Here is a 20,377-nt window from a genome sequence, read left to right as displayed (position 1 = left end):
GTAGTGTCGGTGTTATGGTTAAAGGCAAATACCTTGGCGATTTTGTGGCAGAATTTTGTAAATGATTCTTTTAACTACGAATTCATATGTTATATTATTTCTTCATTCCATACTTGTATCAATTATGATAAATGTGGAATTTCTAAGTCAATTTCTATCCTATCTTCGGGTTGGATTCCAAGGGGAAGGACATCGTAGATGGAGGGGATAATCACGTGGATACTTTCAGTGAGGATGATATGGATGCTTCGATAGTGTTGTGAAGTATAGTACGGTAGGCTAGGAAGGAGAACCAGAGGGACACTAAAGGGTAGGATTAGCCATTGATTGGTCGAGGTTGCACTTTTCAGCAGTTTATCCAGACCAATCTGTCAGTTTTTGCAGAAGGAGCAAACCCGGTCGCTGCTAAAGATTGGGTTCAAGAAATAGAGGAACTATTAGGTGTGCTGGAGTGCACGGGGGAGTAGAAAGTGTGGTATGCTACTTTTAAATTAGTGGGGGAAGCGGAAAGGTGGTGGAGATCGGAAAAACTAGTGGAGGAACAACGACCAAGACCTGCGGCTATTACTTGGAGCTGTTTTAGGGAGGTTTTCTTTGACAAGTACTTCCCCATTGCTACTCGAGAGGCTAAGGCAAAGGAGTTTCTGAATTTAACTCAGGGACACTTGACCGTACAGCAGTACGCGGTCAAGTTTATGGAGCTATCCTGTAGAAACCCCGAACCCAAAAAATAAGGAAAATAAATAAGAAAAGAAAGAAGTAAGGAAATTTTTTTATGGGCAAACAAAAGGATTCATCGACGAACTCCTTGCTTTCATCGACAAAGTCCCTTCTACAATTTGTTGACGAAGTTCAAGCATCGTCAACCAGAAAATGCCGAGAGGAATTTAAGGCTTAGGGTTCGTCAACGAACCCCTTCTTTTGTCAACGAACATCCTTCTGCAATTCGTCGACGAAGGCACTGTTTCGTTGATGAATGTGACCAGGTCAACGGTCTACAAATAGGATTTTTCATTTCTTCTTCATTAAGAAATCATATCTCTCTCTCTCTTTCTCTCTCTCTCTCTCTCTCTCTCTCTCTCTCTCTCTCTACGATTCTCCATCGTTTGTCGCCCGAATCGACAATCGGAGGTTACCACGAGGATCTTGGGAAAATTCTTTACAAGTCTAGCATAGTGGATTCTTGAATGGGGTCTTTCCAGGCATCACCCCAAAGTTGAGGTAAGTGTAGAAATAGGTTCTTTATATAGCGTATAACTATTTAAATGGGGTGTATGAGCTTGGGGGTGTTTAATGGTTATTATTTTAGGGAAATGTGTTTTCAAGGTTTTGGAGCCCGTGTTATCGTGGGTTGGGTTTAGGAGCTTTGTAGGAACTCTCTCAGTAAACAAGTAAAGAGTTTAAGTTAAGTCAGGAGTTTTATTAAAGTTGAACCGAATAAAATGCTATATATGTATATTTATGTTTTCAGTTGTTGTTTCGAAAACCAACCATTCAAAATGGACTTTTCAAACCTATGATATATGATATGATATTTTGAGTAAAAATGAACGGTGGAAAGTTTGGTTTAACGTCATAAATGGAATATACTGTATACTAAAATCGTGTGGCAAATGAATATTATTTTGAGGGTTATTGTATAACTGCATTTGTGAATGTTTGCAAAATACTGGAATTTTTTATGACAATACAAGGATTTGATATAGTAGCTATGAGCCGAGTTTTAAATGACGAGCGAGGTTCGGGATTTGCTATAGTGGCTATGAACCGAGTTTTATAATATGACAGATTTTTATACAAAATGAGTTTGAAATATAGTTTTTATTACTTAAATTGCATGATATGCTTTAGGAACCCTAAGGACCAGTTATGTTATGAGCACAATATCGTTGCTAGAGATTCAGTATTTTACCATGTGCACCCGCACTGTTCTGGATAGAAGTGTAAGGTGGTCTCAGCTAATTAGCCTTAGTAGAGGTTGTACCTTCCCTAGTAGTCTGGACCAAGAAGTGGTGAGGCAATCGGACCCACATGCAAGTTGTGGATGCCTGCAGTCGGAGTTAGCAGCAGATGAATGATTTGACTTTGTCTAGGTTGTTCCCCCAGGGCTTAGTCTAGCCTTCGGGCCTCACAACTCGTTCCATGAGCGAAGTAAATGATGTTTAGTCCTAGGGAGTGTCTTTTATGCATAACTGTAGATTTATGTAAATGATGTTATTTATTTACTAAATTGTTTATGCCAAGGAAATGAGATGCATATTTTCAACTATGTAAAGTGAGTATAATGTAAAATAGTTATTTTCGATTAAATGAAGGATGAATGTTTTCTGTAAACACTAAATGCATGCTGACCACACACTGATATTAACTCAGTCTTCCTTACTGAGAAGTGTCTCACCCCAATATACAATTATCTTTTTAGGACCATCTCGAGGTCGAGTTTAGTGAACTTTGGGGTGGGGTGATAGCCAGTTAGTTTTTGTGAGTGTCTGTAAGAACTCTACTGTACATAAGATGGGTTTGAAGCCATGAGTATGTAATATGGGTGTATAGAATAAGTTATTTTTTGTTGTACTGTTTTAATGGGATGTAATATGGATAATTGGAGACTATTGTGTATAAAGGTACTTTAGAACTCTGGTAATGGTTTATGGAGAATATTTAATTCATTTTCGCTGCATTTATATTATCGATTATGGTATCAGGTATACAAACGTCACTAAAGTAGCACTCTGAACCCACGTGGTGGGTCGGGGCATTATAGGTGGTGTCAAAGCCTAGGTTTGCTAGGTTCTGTAGACTTTGAGAATTGATAATTACCAGAGTATATGTTGAGATAAGTTAAGGATAGGAATGGGTAGGTTAGGTTGGGTTTTAGTCTAGAAGCTTAGAGGCAGAGATTTGTTGATGGTCTTCTGTGTTTTTCCGGAAATGACGATTTCAGGAAAACCATGGTAAATCCTTCGATGGTTTTCGTTTTTGGGTGGAGAAACTGGAACTTTGAAATTGAAGTGAGAACATTAGGATGGTTGAGTGCATGCGCAGTGTCAATGTTATGTTTATAGGCCGATACCTTGATGGTTTTGTAGTAGAATGGTGTAAATGATTTTTGTTAACTCATATGTTTTATTATTCGTTATTCCATACTAGCATCAATCATGATAAATATGGAATTTCTAAGTCGCTTTCTATCCTATCTTTAGGATGGATTCCAGGGGAAAGGATATCATGGCTGGAGGGGATAATCATATGGATACCTCCAGTGAAGATGACACTGATGCCTCAGCTGTGTTGCGCAGTATAGCACAACAAGCTCGAAAGGAGTAGAGTCAGCTATCAACTGATAGGGGTTTCACATTCTTGTAGTTTACCTAGGTGAATCCATTAGCATTTTCAGGAGGAGCGAACCCAATTGTAGCTAAATATTGGGTTTAGGAGCTGAAGGAGTTGTTAGGTGTACTGGAGTGCACAGAGGAACAGAAGGTGCAATTTGCCACCGTTAAATTGGGTGGGAAAGCAAAGAGGTGGTGGAGGTCAGTGAAGCTGGTTGAGGAGCAACACCTAGGGCATGCATCTATTACCTGGAGCCGTTTCCGAGGGATTTTCTTCGATAAATACTTCCTTGTTGCCACCCGAGAGGTGAAGGCAAAAGAGTTCCTTCATCTAACCCAGGGGCCTATGGCTGTGCAGTAATATGTTGCTAGGTTTGTGGAGCTATCTTGTTTCGCTCCGCACATGGTCCCAGATAAACCAAAGAAGGCTCGGATGTTTGAGAGAGGTCTAAGGTAGGGTATACAATCACCAGTTAGTGGCGTTATTAACTCGGAGTTTCTCTGAGCTGGTGGACAATGCCATGGCAGTCGAGGTTAGTGTTTAGGAGGGGGAGAGAGCAGCAAATCAAAAGAAGAGGCCCTTGCCTCAAGGTTTTCAGTCCAGCACTAGCCAGGGTTCATGGAGGCAGCCTAGTAATTTTACAGGCCAGTGATAGGAGTTGGGATCTCGGGCCCCTCAAGAGAATTATCAGCATTCTACCTATCTTAGGTGCCATAAGAGGCATTAGGGCGAGTGTAGGGTTGGGTCAGTTGGCTGTTGCCGGTACGGTGGGGCAGGACATTAGGCACGGGACTGTCACACGACATTGAATTATGCACCTCCACAACATCAGTATGGGAGAGGTAACTAGGCACCTCGAGGTGGTCACTAAGGGGGCACTGTTGACCTTAAAAGGCTTAACATCCTGTTTTGATGCTAACAAACAAGTAGAACTTAACATGTTTTGTTTAAGTGATGTATTTTCAGGACTCAATGATGAATGCAAGGTTAAATAATTCATAAAAGCTTGTACTTCAAATAAGGATGATCATATCAAGCTTAAGGCATGGATTAAAACTTGAAGATCATGAGAGCATTGATATTAAAGAAAAAGCTTCAAGAATAAAAGCTCAAGTGATCAACATGGAAAGCTTAAAGATCAATGAAACTCAAAGTCTGAATTAGTGATGAAAGGTCAAGAGAGATAAAGAATTGAAAGCTCACTTCAAATTTGGGATCATTGAAGCTTTGCAATAAAGAGAACTCAAAGCAAAGAAGAGTCAAATGAGTCTTTAGGACAAGCTTTGTAAGTACTTCAAATAATTTCAATATGGATGCATGAAGCTCTTAGGTTAACTTATCGGACCTAGATACTTTTTAACATACTTGTAAAATATTTTTATAAGGTCAAAAATTGTTTCAAAAAGGTTAGAATCATTGTTGGAATGAAAAACACCAAAAAGAGGATTTCCCAATTTGCTGTCATTTTTTCTATATCCACATTGATGTACATTATTCTTTATCAAAGAATCTTTATTTTAAAATGTGTTCAACATGAAAGTTTTAGGATTTGCTCTTAGATTTCTTTTGACACTAAGATTATCAAAGTTGGAATTACACAAAAAAAAAGTTATGATCAAAATATTGAAGGGTACTCAAAGTTGACAGCTTGACAGGCGCCTGTCCATGTTCGTAAAGACGCCTGTCAGTGCACTTTGAGATGCATGTTTGTGTTTAATCAGGTGACTACCACCTTATTGTCCCTTTAATTTAACTAGACAACCAACTACCAAAAAGAGACAATCAACTGTCATGCGGCAAATTTTGATATTTCATAACGAACAAATTTTTAAATAAGGTTGCTTGGGGCTCAAACTTTGTGAAAACTTGGGGAATACTCTAAGTCACTTGGGGATAAAGTTACATACTTTTTCAAGTCTATAAATAAGTCTCAAAGATCATTGAATTAATTAACCAAGAACCAAGAACCAAGAACCAAGAATCAATTTCAGCTATCAAATTCTCTCAATTGCTCTCAACACTCAAAGGCTCTTTCACTTTCATCTTGTCTACGAAATTTGCTAAGGTCTTGCTGATTCAATCACCAATCTTGTGCTAAAAATTCTAAATCTTTCAATCATTGAAAGAATCATTCGGTGAGAAATTCCTTGAGCTTTAAGTTAAATTCCATATTGTTATTTACTTTGAAGTATATTATAGTGCTAAATTGTTGTACTAATCAGCTCTTTGTGTGAGCAATTCTTTGTACACAAATATTTGATTTGTATCTTGTAGATTGACGATTTCAAGGATTGTTTGGATCGTTGGCTAAGCAAGGGGGTATTGCTTACAGAGGCGGGCTCTAACCTATTTGAAGGAGTGGCAGAACGAGGGTACATCGTTTGGAGAGGCGGGCTCTAGCCTACTGAAGGAGTGTGTAAATGGTATTCTTTCTCTCGGAAAAGGAACTGAATTTAGTAATTCTTTGGTGGTTTTCTAAAGGTGAGGGCGTAAACTGGGTATAAGCCGAACCTAGTAAAAATCCCGGTCTCACTCTCTCTTTCCCTTACTCTTTATTTTCAGCACATTTAAATTGCGTGGATGGTTTAATTGGTAATCATACAAACTACGTAATTTGGAAGTTAAATAAACTTAAGGTTTAATTTTGATTTGGGATTTCGGAAACCGAAAAGGAGTATGTTGGTTAAACCATATTTTACGGAAACCATAAGGGAATACGCTATTTGGTTAAACACCCAAAAATAAATTAATTAAAAGTTTATTTGAATTCTGAATTTGGGGAAGAGTGTGAATGTTGTGTTGATTGAGAAAGCTAATTCATTATCAAAGGGATTGCATTAACAATAAGGCTAAACACAAGCTGAATAATTAATTGGTTTGGTTGAATAATTGATTACTTATTTGGTTAAGCAGTAGTGTTGTAAAAGAACTAAGTTCTTGTGTGATTGGTAAATTAAACAAACAAGTCAAGAGTTGGTTAAGAGAAATAAAAATGAAGTCTCCAATGGAATTAAAAGAATATTTTATAATCCAATTCACCTCTCCTCTTAGGACTACACCTTGTTTTTCAATTGGTATCAGCGTCAGGTTATAGAAAATCTTAATTAGTAGCTATAAAAAGATCGAAATGGCTCACTTAGGCATAGCTCCCTTCGGAGAGGGACAATCTTCAATTAGGCCACCAATCTTTTGTGAACACAATTATACCTTTTGGAAAAAGAGAATGCAAATATATCTCCAACACATGGATTGGAAAGCTTGGGAAGTAGTTATGGATGGAGACCTAATTCCCACTAAGATAGTAGATGGAAAACAAATTCCTAAAAAAAAAAAGAATATGACCAAAATCACAGGGCGTTCATTGCTAGCCTGGTAGTGCAACTAACTTTACGAGAAAAGATTAAAGCAGCTAAGATGAAAGATGCCAAGCTAGCAAAGATCGTGAGTGGAATACAGGATGGGTTAAATGTAGATTTCAATGTCTTAGATGATGGGGTATTGATATTTCACACCAGAATATGTGTACTGAATGATACTAAGATTAAATGAACTATCTTGGAAGGGGCACATCGCTCTCTATATACAGTGCATCTAGGGAGCACAGAGATGTATAGGGATCTACGGGAATCTTTCTGGTGGTCTAACATAAAAAGAGAGGCCACCCTTTTTGTTGAGCGATTCATGACATGTCAACAGGTGAAGGCCAAGCACCAGAGGCGAGCGAGACTGTTGCAACCACTTCTCATTCCTAACTGGAAGTGGAAGCACATTTCCATGGACTTTGTCACAGGACTACCATCGGCACTTTAGGGACAGAATGCTATCTAGGTAGTAGTTGATAGACTGACGAAGAATGCTCATTTCGTCCTAGTTAAAGTCAATTACTCTATGAATAAGTTGGCTGAGCTCTATGTGTAGGAAATAGTCAAAATGCACGGGGTGCTTGTGTCTATCGTTTCAAATAGGGACCCGCGGTTTACTTCTCAGTTCTGGAAGAGTCTACAGGAAGCTTTGGGATCTCAACTCACATTCAGTACTGCTTTTCACCTGCAAACCAATGGTTAATCAGAGAGGACCATTTAGATTCCAGAGGATATGTTACGAGCATGTGTACTAGATTTCAAGGGTAGTTGGATTAAATATCTACCGTTAGTTGAGTTCACATATAATAACAGTTGTCAGACCAGTATCGAGATAGCGCTGTATGAGGCATTATATGGTTGCCAGTGCCAATCTTCGTTATATTGGGACGAGGTCGGTGAGGGACAGATTTTAGGGTCGGAACTTGTGCAGAAGACCTCTAAGAAGGTTCAATTTATTGGAGAAAGAATCAAGGCAGTGCAAAGTCGGCAGAAAAGCTATGTGGATACTTGCTAACGAGAGCTAGAGTTCGAGATTGGTGATATGATATTCTTGAGGATTGCTCCGATGAAGGGGGTGATGAGGCTTGGGAAGAAAGGCAAGCTGAGCCCTCAGTACATTGGGCCATTTGAGGTCTTGGAAAGGATTGGTCTAGTTGCCTATCGAGTGGCATTACCCCTAGTGTTGTCTAGAGTTCATAATGTTTTCCATGTGTCAGTGTTCAGGAAGTATGTGTCAGATACTTCACATGTGATAAGTTATGAGCCTTTGGAGATTGGGGATGCTCTGGCATATAAGGAGGTACCGGTTCAGATTTTGGATCAGAAAATACAGGAATTACGTACTAAGGATATACCATTAGTGAAAGTATTATGGCAAAATCATGCACTTGAGGAGGCTTCTTGGGAGTTAGAGAAAGAAATATGTTAGAAATACCCATAGCTTTTCAGAGAAGTTTGACCCCAGAAAGATCAGTAGGCAACATAGGTAAGTGTTAGTTTTATTTGTAGGTCAGGTAAGGTAAGTTTGTTTAGTATGTTAGTTGTTTATGATTCTGTATATGAATGGTCTTGGGGGAGTTTGGTATGATATTGTAATCTCCCAAGACATTATATATAACCACGGTATTCTTCTGCCATAAGTGAGGGTATTTAATAAACTTAGGACAGGGCCGTCATGTGGGTGGCTACCGACTCTTTTGTAGAGATGAATTATGAGTTAAGGATGTGGTTGGTGGTAATTAGCAAATTTTGATGACAAAATTTTTATAAGGGGGGGAGATTATAGAAACTTGAACTGGGAAAATAACGAAAATAAATAAGAAAAAAAGTAAGGAAATTTTTTTAAGGGCAAAAAGAAGGATTCGTTGACGAAATCCTTGTTTTCATCGATGAAGTCCCTTCTAAAATTCATCAACCAAGTTCAGGCGTCATCAACGAGGAAATGCCAAGAGGAATTTCAAGATTAGGGTTTGTCAACGAATCCCTTCTTTCGTTGACAAACATCCTTCTACAGTTCGTTGATGAAGGCACCATTTTGTCAATGAATGCGACCGGGTCAACGGTCTATAAATAGGAATTTTCATTTTTTTAATAAGAAATCATATTTCTCTCTCTCTCTCTCTCTCTCTCTCTCTACGATTCTCCATCATTTGTCACCCGAATCGACGATTAGAGGTTACTATGAGGATCTGGGGGAAATTCTCTATAAGTATAGCGGAGTGGATTCTTGAATGGGGTCTTTTCAAGCATCACCCCAAAGTTGGGGTAAGGGTAGAAATGGACTGTTTATATAGTGGATAACTATTTAAATGGGGTGTATGGGCCTGGGTGTGTTTAATGGTTATTATTTTGGGGAAATGTGTTTTCAGGGTTTTAGAGCCCGTGTTGCTGTGGGTTGGGTTTAGAAGCTTTGTAGGAATTCTCTCAATAAATAGGTAAAGGGTTTAAGTTAAGTTAGGAGTTTTATTAAAGTTGAACCGAGTAAAATGCTATATATGTATATTTATGTTTTCAATTGTTGTTTCGAAAACCAACCGTTCAAAATGGACTTTTTAAACATAGGATATGTGATATGGTATTTTATATAACAGCTAAGGGTCGGAATTTGATATAGCGGCTGCAACTTGAGTTGTATATAACGGTCAAGGGCCGAGTTTTATAATATGACCGATTTTTATTCAGATTGAGTTTGAAATACAGTTTTTATTACTTAAATTGCATGATATGTCTTATGAACCCTAAGGACTAATTATGTTATGAGCATGGTATCGTTTCTAGAAATTCAGTATTTGACCATGTGCGCCCACACTATTCTAGACGGAAGTGTAGGGTGCTCTCAACTAATTAGCCTCAATAGAGGGTGTACCTTCCCTAGTAGTCTGGACCAGGAAGTAGTAAGGCAATCGGACCCCCAAGCCAGTTGTGGATGCCTGTAGTCGAAGTTAGCGGCAGAAGAATGATTTGACTTTGTCTAGGTTAATCCTCCAAGGCTTAGTCTAGCCTTCGGGCCGCACAACCCATACCATTGGGAAAGTAAATGGTATTTAGTCCTAGGGAGTGTCTTTTATGCATATCTGTAGATTTATGTAAATGATGTTATTTATTTACTGAATTGTTTATACCATGCAAATAGATTAATATTTTCAACTGTGTAAAGTGAGTACAATGTAAAATAGCTATTTTCGGTTAAATAAAGGATGGATGTTTTCTGTAAACACTAAACACATGCTGACCACAAACTGATATTAACTCAGTCTTCCTTATTGAGAAGTGTCTCAGCCCAATATACAATTATCTTTTCAGGATCATCTCAAGGTCGAGTTTAGCGAACTCAGGGGCGGGGTGATAGCCAGTTAGTTTTTGTGAGTGTACTGTACTATATATAAGATGGCTTTGAAGCCCTGAGTATGTAATATAGGTGTACGGAATGAGTTATTTTTTGTTGTACTATTTTAATGGGATGTAATATGGATAATTGGAGACTATTGTGTATAAAGGTACTTTAAAACTCTAGTAATGGTTTATGGAGAATATTTTATTTATTTTCGCTACATTTATATTATCGATTATAGTATCACGTACACAAACGTCACTAAAGTAGCACCCCGGGCCCACGTGGTGGGTTGGGGCATTACATATCCTGTTTCGCTCCATACATGATCTCGGACAAGCCGAAGATGGCCTGGAGGTTTGAGAAACGTTTGAGGTAGGGTATACGTGCATACGTGGTGGCGTTGTTGACTTAGAGTTTTTCTGAGTTGGTGGACAAGGCCATGGCAGTTGAGGCCAGTATCTAGGAGGGTGAGAGACTAGCAGTAAACCAGAAGAAGAGGCCCTTGCCTCAGGAATTTCATACTAGTACCAGCTAGGGTACATGGAGGAAGTCTGGTAATTTCACGGGCCAGTGGCAGGAGATGGGATATCGAGCCTATTAGGGGACTCCATCGCGTTCTACCTGTCTCAGATACCATCAAAAGCATTGGGGCAAGTGTAGGGGTGGGCCTGCTGGCTACTATCGGAGTGGTGGAGTTGGACATATGGCGTGGGACTGCCGCGTGACCTTGACTCACACTCCTCCACAATATCTATATTAGAGGAGGTAACCAAGCATCCTGAGGTGGTCACCAGAGGGGCACCGCCTAGGCGCGGGAGTACTTGCTTATGCCGGGAGATGTGGAGAAAGCCAGTGACATTGTGATAGGTTGTAATGACCTGCCTATTTTACCATATATTTTTTTTACATTTAATATAGTATTCCTGATATCCTGTTCAGCAGATAAAATATGATCAACTGGACACATGTGTACCAGGGATATACCTGTCATACAACTTTGATACCTAAGCAGCGGAATGCATAAAATCATATACATGCCATAATACACCTGAAACCATACTAGAGTTCTATTAAACCAGTCATATACATATACACATCCGAAAAGACCAAAAAGTGTCCTAGGGTCATAACCCAAAAATCCATCAAACCCTAGCATACGACTTACCCTTCTGATAGGGTAGGACAAACGACCTCTAACGCTGCAGAGCTCTATCCACCCTTCTATCTGGGTCTCCTGAAATGTTTATATAGCTGGGGTGAGACACCTCTCAGCAAGGGAAATAAACTAACATCAATGTGTGGCAACATGAGTAATTTTGTGTTATACATATAACCGTACATAAATCATATTTGGCAAAATTGTCTGTATCATAACTGGATAAAACATAATTTATCATAACATGGTATAACATACTGAGTTTCTATACATGAAATCATATTATATAATTATACATGAAATAACACCCTGGATTGATAGCTAGTTGGTGTCATGTCTTACTCCCACATGATTAGGTTGTGCGGCCCGAAGGCAAAACCTAGCAATGGTTGGCCGACCACGCTAGATCAACATAAATCTGTAAGTACGATGGGTCTGCCCCTCCTAGTTCGGACTACTAGAGGGACGCTTGCACTACCATAAAACCACATCGACTGTCGTTCTCCCACAGTCCCTTATGGCGTGTGATAACACTAACATATACATGATCGTGAACATATAGCTACGGTACCGTATTTCGTAAAAGCCTAAACCAAGCCATCCGGGTTCTGATAACATATAGTTAATCTCAAATAATGATACATAGCTATTTCATAATAGTATCTGTCAAGATAATATCTTCATGAATTTTTGCATATCATAATGTATAAACCACGACCTTTATGTCAGCATTTTGTATCTTATAAATTACAACCCTTACGCCGGCATAGTATAACATGAAAAACCACGACCCTTACACCGACATAGCACATCATATAAAACCACGACCCTTACACCAACATAGTATATCATGTAAAAACCACGACCCTTACGCCGACATATTATATTATGTAAAATCACAATATTCTGATATTATACAATTTCATGAAAATTTTGCTCATGCCACACAAATATGAATAATGTTTTTAAGCATAAAACGTGATCTGAAATCCTATTTCCTGATAAATAACATTAAATCCCTTTTTCGGTTCAACTGCAGTATTCCCAAACACTGTGCTAATACATACATAATTTTTGAAAATAAATGCTATAATATGGTAAATAATTTCATGAAAATTTCTGACTTAGTTTATCCCCTTACTTGACTTATTGAAAAGCCCACAAATTACTCTAAAATTACACCTGTGGTGTTCCCAGCTCAACACCCTGAAATTTACATTTCCCCCAACAAAACTTCAATATGAACTCATCTAATACCTTTCCCCAGCTCAGAAATACCAAATACCTTAATAAATATTAAAATAATCAACTGACCCAAAATTTGGGATGGTTCCCAAGATGGTTTAACCAACAAATCACTCTAGTAGATTTGTAGATAATCTTTCCAGGAGTAACGTGGCGGCTTCGAATCGTTGAACTGGCAAAGGACGGAGCCAGAATCGAAGAGAAAAGGTGAGAGAGCCATAGGAGGGAGAGAGAGAGAGAGAGAGAGAGAGAGAGAGAGAGAGAGAGAGAGAGAGAGAGAGAGAGAGAGAGAGGGTTTTGGAAAATTTTCTCTTAGGAAAAATGAATTCTTGGTCTTTTATTGTTGTCCACATAGCCTCGTCAACGAGTCACATCTCCTTATCGACTAGTCCAAGCGATAGTCTCGTTGATAAACACCTCCTTCTTGTCGATGAGTTTCAGGCTCTGGAAGAAGTTCTCTTGGTAATTTCTTATCGACGAGGCACAAGTTCCCGTCGATGAGTCGAAGGCCCTGTTTGTCGACAAGCACGTCTTCACTCGTCGACAAGACCCTGCTGAATTGAAATTACTATTATTTAATAGTAGAATAATTTTTAGAAAACATGTGATTATATATGAGTATAATTGAAAAAATGTAAGTTTGGGAAAATATTGCAATTGTATAGGAAATGTGATTTCAGAACGGAATTTATGGTTTCATTTAATTCATGTGGCATGAATATTATTTTGTGTATATATTATACCATGTTAAGTTAGATTTACAATGTAAAGCATGTTGTTAGATATTTTCAGGAATAACATGATAAACAGAGTAAATTATGATTTCAGAATATATGATATGTTCGGTACAAGGCCGTAATTAATTTTCGGCACGAGGCCGTATATACTCATGTTATTCGATGCGAGGCCATATTTATGTTTTCGGCACGAGGTCGTAATTATTATGTTAATGTAAGATTCATAAAATGCTATTAGTTGATTTATCATAAACATTATATGTTTATGTACTATATGTTATCAGAATCCAAATGTTAATTTAGTTCAGTTTCAGGAGCACAATACTGTAGCTTATAGATCATATATCTATGATCAGATTGGTGCTAACCACCCCACCGGGGGGGGTGGAATATGGATAGTCGATGTGGTTTTCAATGTAGAGTGCAGACGTCCACCTTGTAGTTTGGACTAGGGTGTGAGCCCATCGTACTTACAGACATTTTTGACTCGGCAGTGGTCGGCCAGCCATTGTCGGGTCCCACTTTCGGGTTGCACAACCCATCATGGGGGGTAATACATGACATCAGCTAACTATACATCATGGGCAGTTTTCAGTATTATAGATTATATCAGATAACACATGATTAGTATTATTATTTGGAAGTATGAAATTATATGTTTATCTAACCATATTACGATTTATGTTTATGGTATGAGAAATGTACAGTATAAGTATTACAACATTAAATATTCATGTTGCCACATAGTTGATTTTAATTTATCTATCCTTACTGAAAGATGTCTCACCCCGAATATTAAATGATTTTCAGGAAACCCGGAGAGACCAGCGGGTCAGGACCGCCACTGAGTAATTTGAGCTTCCCTACTAGGAGGGTAAGTTCTGATCTAGGATCAGGAAATTTTTATTGTAAGATCTTAGGTTTATTTTGGTATTTTTGGGAGATTGTATATAAACACAGATATTTGGGAATGTAATTAACTCTGGTGTTTGGATTTTATGGTTACGGAAATGTGATTTAAATTTACTACTGCTTAGGTTTCCGCTGTGTTTGACAGGTGTCTCCGATACCCATGCGTTCGGGTTAACCATTTTATTTATTATGTTTTATTTATATTAAGATAATCAGGTCATTACATGATCACTATTGTATATAGGAGGCATCTATTGGTCATTCATGAAGAGCTGAAATAAGCAAGACCTTTAGGGATGACTTGTTGTTAATTAGAACTTTTTACATTATGTGGTCCTTGCACTTGGTTGATATATGGAGTGCCTTGGTATGCCACTGACCCTTTATAGGAATTTCATTATTAGTGAAGGTTACATAGTTGATGATAGTAAGATTCTTGATGATACGGTCGAAGTTTTTGATACTGATATTATAAGGTACATAGGTTTAATTCACGACCTTCAAGAGTGGCTCCTTGATGAGGTTCAAAATTAAGGAGAAGGGAAAGAACATAAAATTCAGTTGGGAGTCAGTTTAGTTGCTTGACAACACTATATTCACTTTATTTTATGATTTTTAAATATTAGCAGGAATCTTTTCAGGTTATAGGCTCTTTGGCCTTTTGAATTGATTCCTTATTTGTCTTTTTATGGTAACTTTTCTTGTTCGTTAGCCTAAAAATCTTCTCCTTCTTTGGATTTTCCTTTTCGAAGTTCTCTAGATATTTATGTGTTTGACATTGACCACTAGGGGTCATCCCTCCAACTTTTACCACGTTGTTGAAAAATTCTTTGTTCATGATTTTGCCCTCATCGTTTCTTATCTAAACTCTATACATCCATGTACCACTTTGCGATTAAAGTATGAAAAAGGCAAGGTATTGAGATATTGAGCTTGGTAACTATCTTTCCTACTTTTTAAAATGATAGAGCTTTCTTATTTAAACTCATCAAGATGAATGATTTGTTTATATATTGTAGGTGAATGGCTTTATAACCCTCCAAATCGTCTTGATCCAAGGTGTTGATCATCATATCTTCTTAGGCCATGTGGAACTTAATTAGGCGCAAATCTAGAAAGCTTTGTAAGAAATCTTAGAAAGTGCAACACTTTTGTATCGGGAAATCATTACTATTGTCTCAACAACTACAACTAAAACCATGTCATGGAGGGCACCTTTGTTTAGCATTCCTACTTGGTATAACTTTTCAAAGACCATGTACAATGAGGTATGCACATGTTCTATCTTCACCCTTACGTTCTTAGTACTCATCTCTTTTATTGCAATTATCGTAGCCTCATTGTGGTTAGGCAGTGGATTTCCATGCATATTATATTCTTTCATTTCATTAAAGATAACCAAGCAACATCTTTTAATGCTTAAACTTTGTTCTTAAATGCCTAAAAACTTTCGATGGAATGAATTAGTACTCTAAACTTGTATTCGTACCTATCATTTGCCTCATATAACATATAGAATATGGGTATTTGAGCTACCATGCGACTGTTCATCAATTGTGAGAATTAATCAGAGTGTGTCATTGTTATAGGCTAGTATCCCACCCTTATTGTCTTTTTTGACTTTATTTCCTGTGTGTTCCAAAAAGACTATTGCTTTGGGGTTGATGATGAACTCAAGGAGATCTCTTGTGGTTGGAGGTATTTCTGTATCATAATATTTACAATGGGACTATGAGGATCCTAGCTTGTCCTTCAAGCACCATTCCTTCTCTCTGTGTGTCCTTCTATTGCCTAGACTATCCTTCCTTCTTTTTTCTAGTCTCTTACTTGGCATTGACCTAGTTGACACATAAGTTGTTGATCTTTCCTATTTTGATTGCACCTTTTATTCTTTTTCTAATCCCCACAAGATTAGCAAAGTTTTGTGGGGTGCTTCCAATCAAGCGCTCAAAGTAGGGTGCCTTTAGGGTGTTCACAAATAAGGAGATTGCGTCTTTGTCCTCAATTGGTGATTTTACCTATATTGCTACTTCTATTCATTGATTGACATTTTCTTTGAATGATTCACTTGTTTTCTTTTCCATGTTCTTTAAAGTTAGCCTATTAGGTGCCATTTTAACCACAATGTTTGTAATAGGGAATGAATAGTTAGGCCCAGTCATTCCATGTTTGGACTCTTTCTTGATCCAACATAAGGCATATTATGGCTGCACCGGTTAGGTTGTCTTGAAGGTATGGATTAATAGCTTTTCATCATGAGAGTAGGCAATCATTTTTGGGCAATAAATCTTTATGAGTGACAAGACACCTTGAGTTGTCAAATTTCTCAAAATTTGAGACTTTGAACTTTAATGGGAGAACAATATCTAGGACTAGACATTAGTTAAACACATCCATTGACTTGAACACATTGGTTCCTTCTATGGCTCTTAATCCTTCTCCCAAAATTTTGTATTTCTTATTCAATTTGGAATTCAAGTTCCCTAAAAGCTCCTTTAGTTTTAGTTGGTTCTTTCTTGTCAATGTTTGGGTTTAAAATTGAAGTGATTACCTCATGATCAGCTTGTTTGCCTCCTTAGGGTGTAGTTGTTAGATCTTTTCTTGAACACAATTTCCTTTGCATATTTCAAAACAAAAAATATCATCCATATTTAGGACATGGAAATACATATTTTCACATTCTATCATTAACTATTTCATGATGCATATCTTTCTTTTTTCATGGATCAACTTTACTTTCTTATAAAATATCTCTATAATTCTTTGAAAATATAAAAATGTGACCTCATTGTGCATACCTGCAATAGGTTTCATATAAAGAAAGATCCTTCGGTCTACTTTCTCAATTTTCTAAAAAAATTTCACTGAAATTTTATTACATCTTCCATGAAAAAATGTAATAAAAGAAATAATAAATATATATTTTTAATGAATTACCACTTTGATTAGTAGATAATTGCAAGACATTTTATTTTGCAATTACTTTTTTCTCGTTTGAAGTTTGAACCAAAGAGAAAAAAGGCCTTGATTACCGGGTGGTGCCACTAGTGTCGCACCCCGCACTGCCACGTACAACACGTACGCACCGCTCCCAACACTTAAATTTCAGATCAGGGATTCGGGTTGCTATTATTATATCTTAACTAATATATATAAAAGTTTTAACAGCTATCACATCTGCATTCCAGGGCGGTCCCTGTATTCTGCCTGGGGCTCTTGAGAAAACCCGCCAAATTGCTCAAGGTTACGGTCAGTGTGGATCTTGATATTTCTTCTGTTGTTGCACTCTCGTAGCCAATTTACGCTTTTGTTTTCTTCTGTTTGTAATTTTTTTTCCTGAGGGAATGACTGAAATTTTGTAACTTCTTGTTGTATTTCCGAGGTTTTTGTTTTTTTTTTTTTTGTGGGTATCTTACGAATTCGGAGATGGGTATTTTAAATTTTTGGTTTTCGGGAATTTTTGGGTTTTTGAGGGTTTCTTTTGTGCATTTGTTAATGTTGTGTCTTTAGGAATTAGGAGGATGTTCGCAAGGTTGTTTTTGGTGAAACGGAGGAGAATAAGGACTGGTTAGAGATGAGGAACTACATCGATTATTAAGATTCGTGGATGTGAGTTCAAATTGGGGGGTTGGATTTAATTTGTCTAGGTAGTGCGTGGATTGATTGCTCTGAGTTGGTATTTCTGAAGGAGTTTATACCTTTGTTCTTTTGTTGAAAAACTGAGGAAAAGAAAAGAAATTGAAATTTGAATCATACTTTTTAAGCGTTGTTCATTTCCAGAGGGTTAAAATCAGTTAAACAAGCTGATGCTTGTATTAGTAATTTAGGATCATTTTTTTTGGCTTGGTGGAATTTGGAAGGGAAATTAGGAACAATTAACTGAAGGTTTTGATTCCCAGGTTCCAAATAACGAGATACCTAGAAAGAGTTTTCGTATATTTTATATTTTATATTTTTATTTTTTATAAGTATAGGATCAAACAGAGTGATGGAGTTTCTTTGATGGCAATAAGGACTAGTGATGACTGCTGTGGTACAGATGACCTATGTACTATGTTAGTTTACTCGGAGAGCTGGTCAAACTATAATGAATAGTGAAGGATGCCTTTCTCCTAATTACAATCAATGTTAATTTAATAAGGTTATGGTCATATAAATGGGAAGCTATTGATGGAAGGGGAAATTATTTTATTTATTTATTTATACATGTATTTATTTATTTAGGGCAAAAGACACTAATCTCCTTTGAGATTTGGCAAAAAAAACCCTGAACTCCTTGAGTTTTCAAAAATCCAAGACACCATCTCCTGAGGTTTCAAACTTCCATAGACCTACCCTGACATTTTCTTTTTTGGGATGCTTAGACCCCTTAAAACTCTTTTCCTTTTGCAAAATACAAGGATATGTTAGTGTCATTTTGGTAAATCTCAAGGGATTTCTGTGGAACTCTTGAAACCTCAGGAAGGTACTTGGGTTTTTTGAAACCTCAAAGGAGGTAATTGTCTTTTTGCCAAACCTCATAAGAGGTCAGTGTCTTTTATCCATTTATTTATTTTTGGGGTTGAGGGGGAGGAATTCTATTTTGTATTACAGCGGGTCCAACCCTCTTCTTTTAAGCTAGTCCAATAATTTTAGCCTTATATTGTACTAAGTTTGAGTTGGCTTAATTTTTTAGATTTTATAGATGAAGTTATTGTGCTGGAGACTTTGAATGTCGGGTTTGCAAAGTCTCAAATTGAGTTAAATATTTCTGCCAATATTTTTCGGCTGCTTTATTTAAGTGAGAAATGATGGTACTAGTGAACAATTGGAATTGAGAAATGATGGTGACTCATGAGTCCTTCAGTGTATATTAATTTTTTGATAAAAGAAGAAGAAGATAATTTATTAAAACTGGAGGAAAAGGAGTACAAAATTTGGAGGATGAGGAATCGTCTCCAACCAGCTAAAAAAGCTATAAAAACCTATAGACAACAAGGAAAGAACTAGCATATGAACAGAAAAATACAATACAAACAAAAGACTGTTGCTAAAGCGCTCCCTTCTAGTCTTTTATGAGGCTAGCCAGAGGAAGTCCCCTAAATAAAGTGCACCCACAAAGAGGCAATGAAAGTCACTCTATCCCACAATAGTCGTGAGGAGATTGATCGATTTATGAAAATTTTTGAGTTTCTTAATGTCCACAAGGTCCAAATGATAGAAAAAATAGCTACATGCCAAAGAGCTCTACCATTTTTTGTTCTTCCAAGGGCCTTGAAGTTAACCTAAAGCAAGTCCCTAACCTTTTGTGAAGCCACCGACTCTTCCCTAGCCATAGAGAAAAGGCCATTCCAAAGTTGCAATGCCTCCTTGCAATGCACAAAGATATGGGCATTGGACTCGCTATTTTCATAACACATGATGCATATATTAGGACTGACAGCCATATAGGGTCTTCTCCTTTGAAGCTGATCATGTGTGTTAGTCCTTTCCAGAAACACGGTTTAAGACAAAAGCCCGAATCTTCCTCGACACCTTAACCCTCCAAATACTACGGTTCCTAGGAAAAGGATTAGGATTATAGGTTTTCAATAGGTAGGAAAGAAAAGATTTAGAAATAACTATACTTGAAGAATCCCCCTCCCACACTCTCTTATCCTCACTAATAGAGGGAATTTGTTGGTCCAACAAGGAAATAAGGGTAGTGAGCTCGTCAACCTCTCTTCCATTGAGATTCCTAAAGTGGTGGAATTCCCAAGGGAAATAAGCCCCTAAGAAGAAATAAAGGAACTAATAGGAGCATTATGAAGAGAAGACATCTTAAAAAGACTAGGAACCTTTAGTTCCAACGATATCTCCTCACCCACCCATCCCTTGAATTGAATAATAGGAAAGAACTAACTAGCTACCTGAAAGAAAAATTTCTAGGGACATGCGTGAGATATAATGCCACTGCTCCTTGTCTCCACTCATTCCATTTGATCCAATACTTAATCATTATCACTTTATGCCAAAGGGACTTGTTTCCAGAGGGAATCTCAAAAGCCATTACCTATATGAGAGATGTTCTTGGATGCTATATTCCCAATGCCCAACCCCCAACACCCCCCTCCCCCCCCCCCCCCCCCCCCCCCCAACCGAAAAAAAAAAAAAAAAACTTTGGTTTGCTAACCAAGTCCCAGCTAACCAGATGGTCACGCCTACCCTCGCCAAATCTTAACCAAAGGAAATCATGTATCAACCTCTCTAAGGATTTGGCCACCCTAGTGTGGACTTTGAACAAAGAGAGATAATAAATCGAGATGTTCAAGAGAGAAGC

At 37.6% G+C, this 20,377-nt stretch overlaps 1 protein-coding gene across 2 annotated transcripts in view; it reads left to right on the top strand.

The window, feature by feature from the left end:
• The first annotated feature begins 17,207 nt into the window (after window positions 1-17,207).
• Window positions 17,208-20,377, top strand: part of LOC131161209 (WPP domain-interacting tail-anchored protein 1) — a 28,358-nt gene continuing 25,188 nt past the window's right edge. Inside the window, exon 1 of one of the 2 annotated variants that reach the window (XM_058116900.1) lies at window positions 17,208-17,322. The gene's annotated coding sequence lies outside the window, so the exon portion shown is untranslated. Of the gene's footprint in view, window positions 17,329-20,377 lie in introns of both variants that reach the window. The other variant, XM_058116899.1, reaches the window with a different exon arrangement.

The sequence above is a fragment of the Malania oleifera genome, chromosome 1, assembly GCF_029873635.1.
Source record: "Malania oleifera isolate guangnan ecotype guangnan chromosome 1, ASM2987363v1, whole genome shotgun sequence".
In the NCBI taxonomy this organism is placed as follows: Eukaryota; Viridiplantae; Streptophyta; class Magnoliopsida; order Santalales; family Ximeniaceae; genus Malania; species Malania oleifera.
Note: the sequence above shows the minus strand (reverse complement) of the source record. Positions and strands in the feature narration are given on the sequence as shown.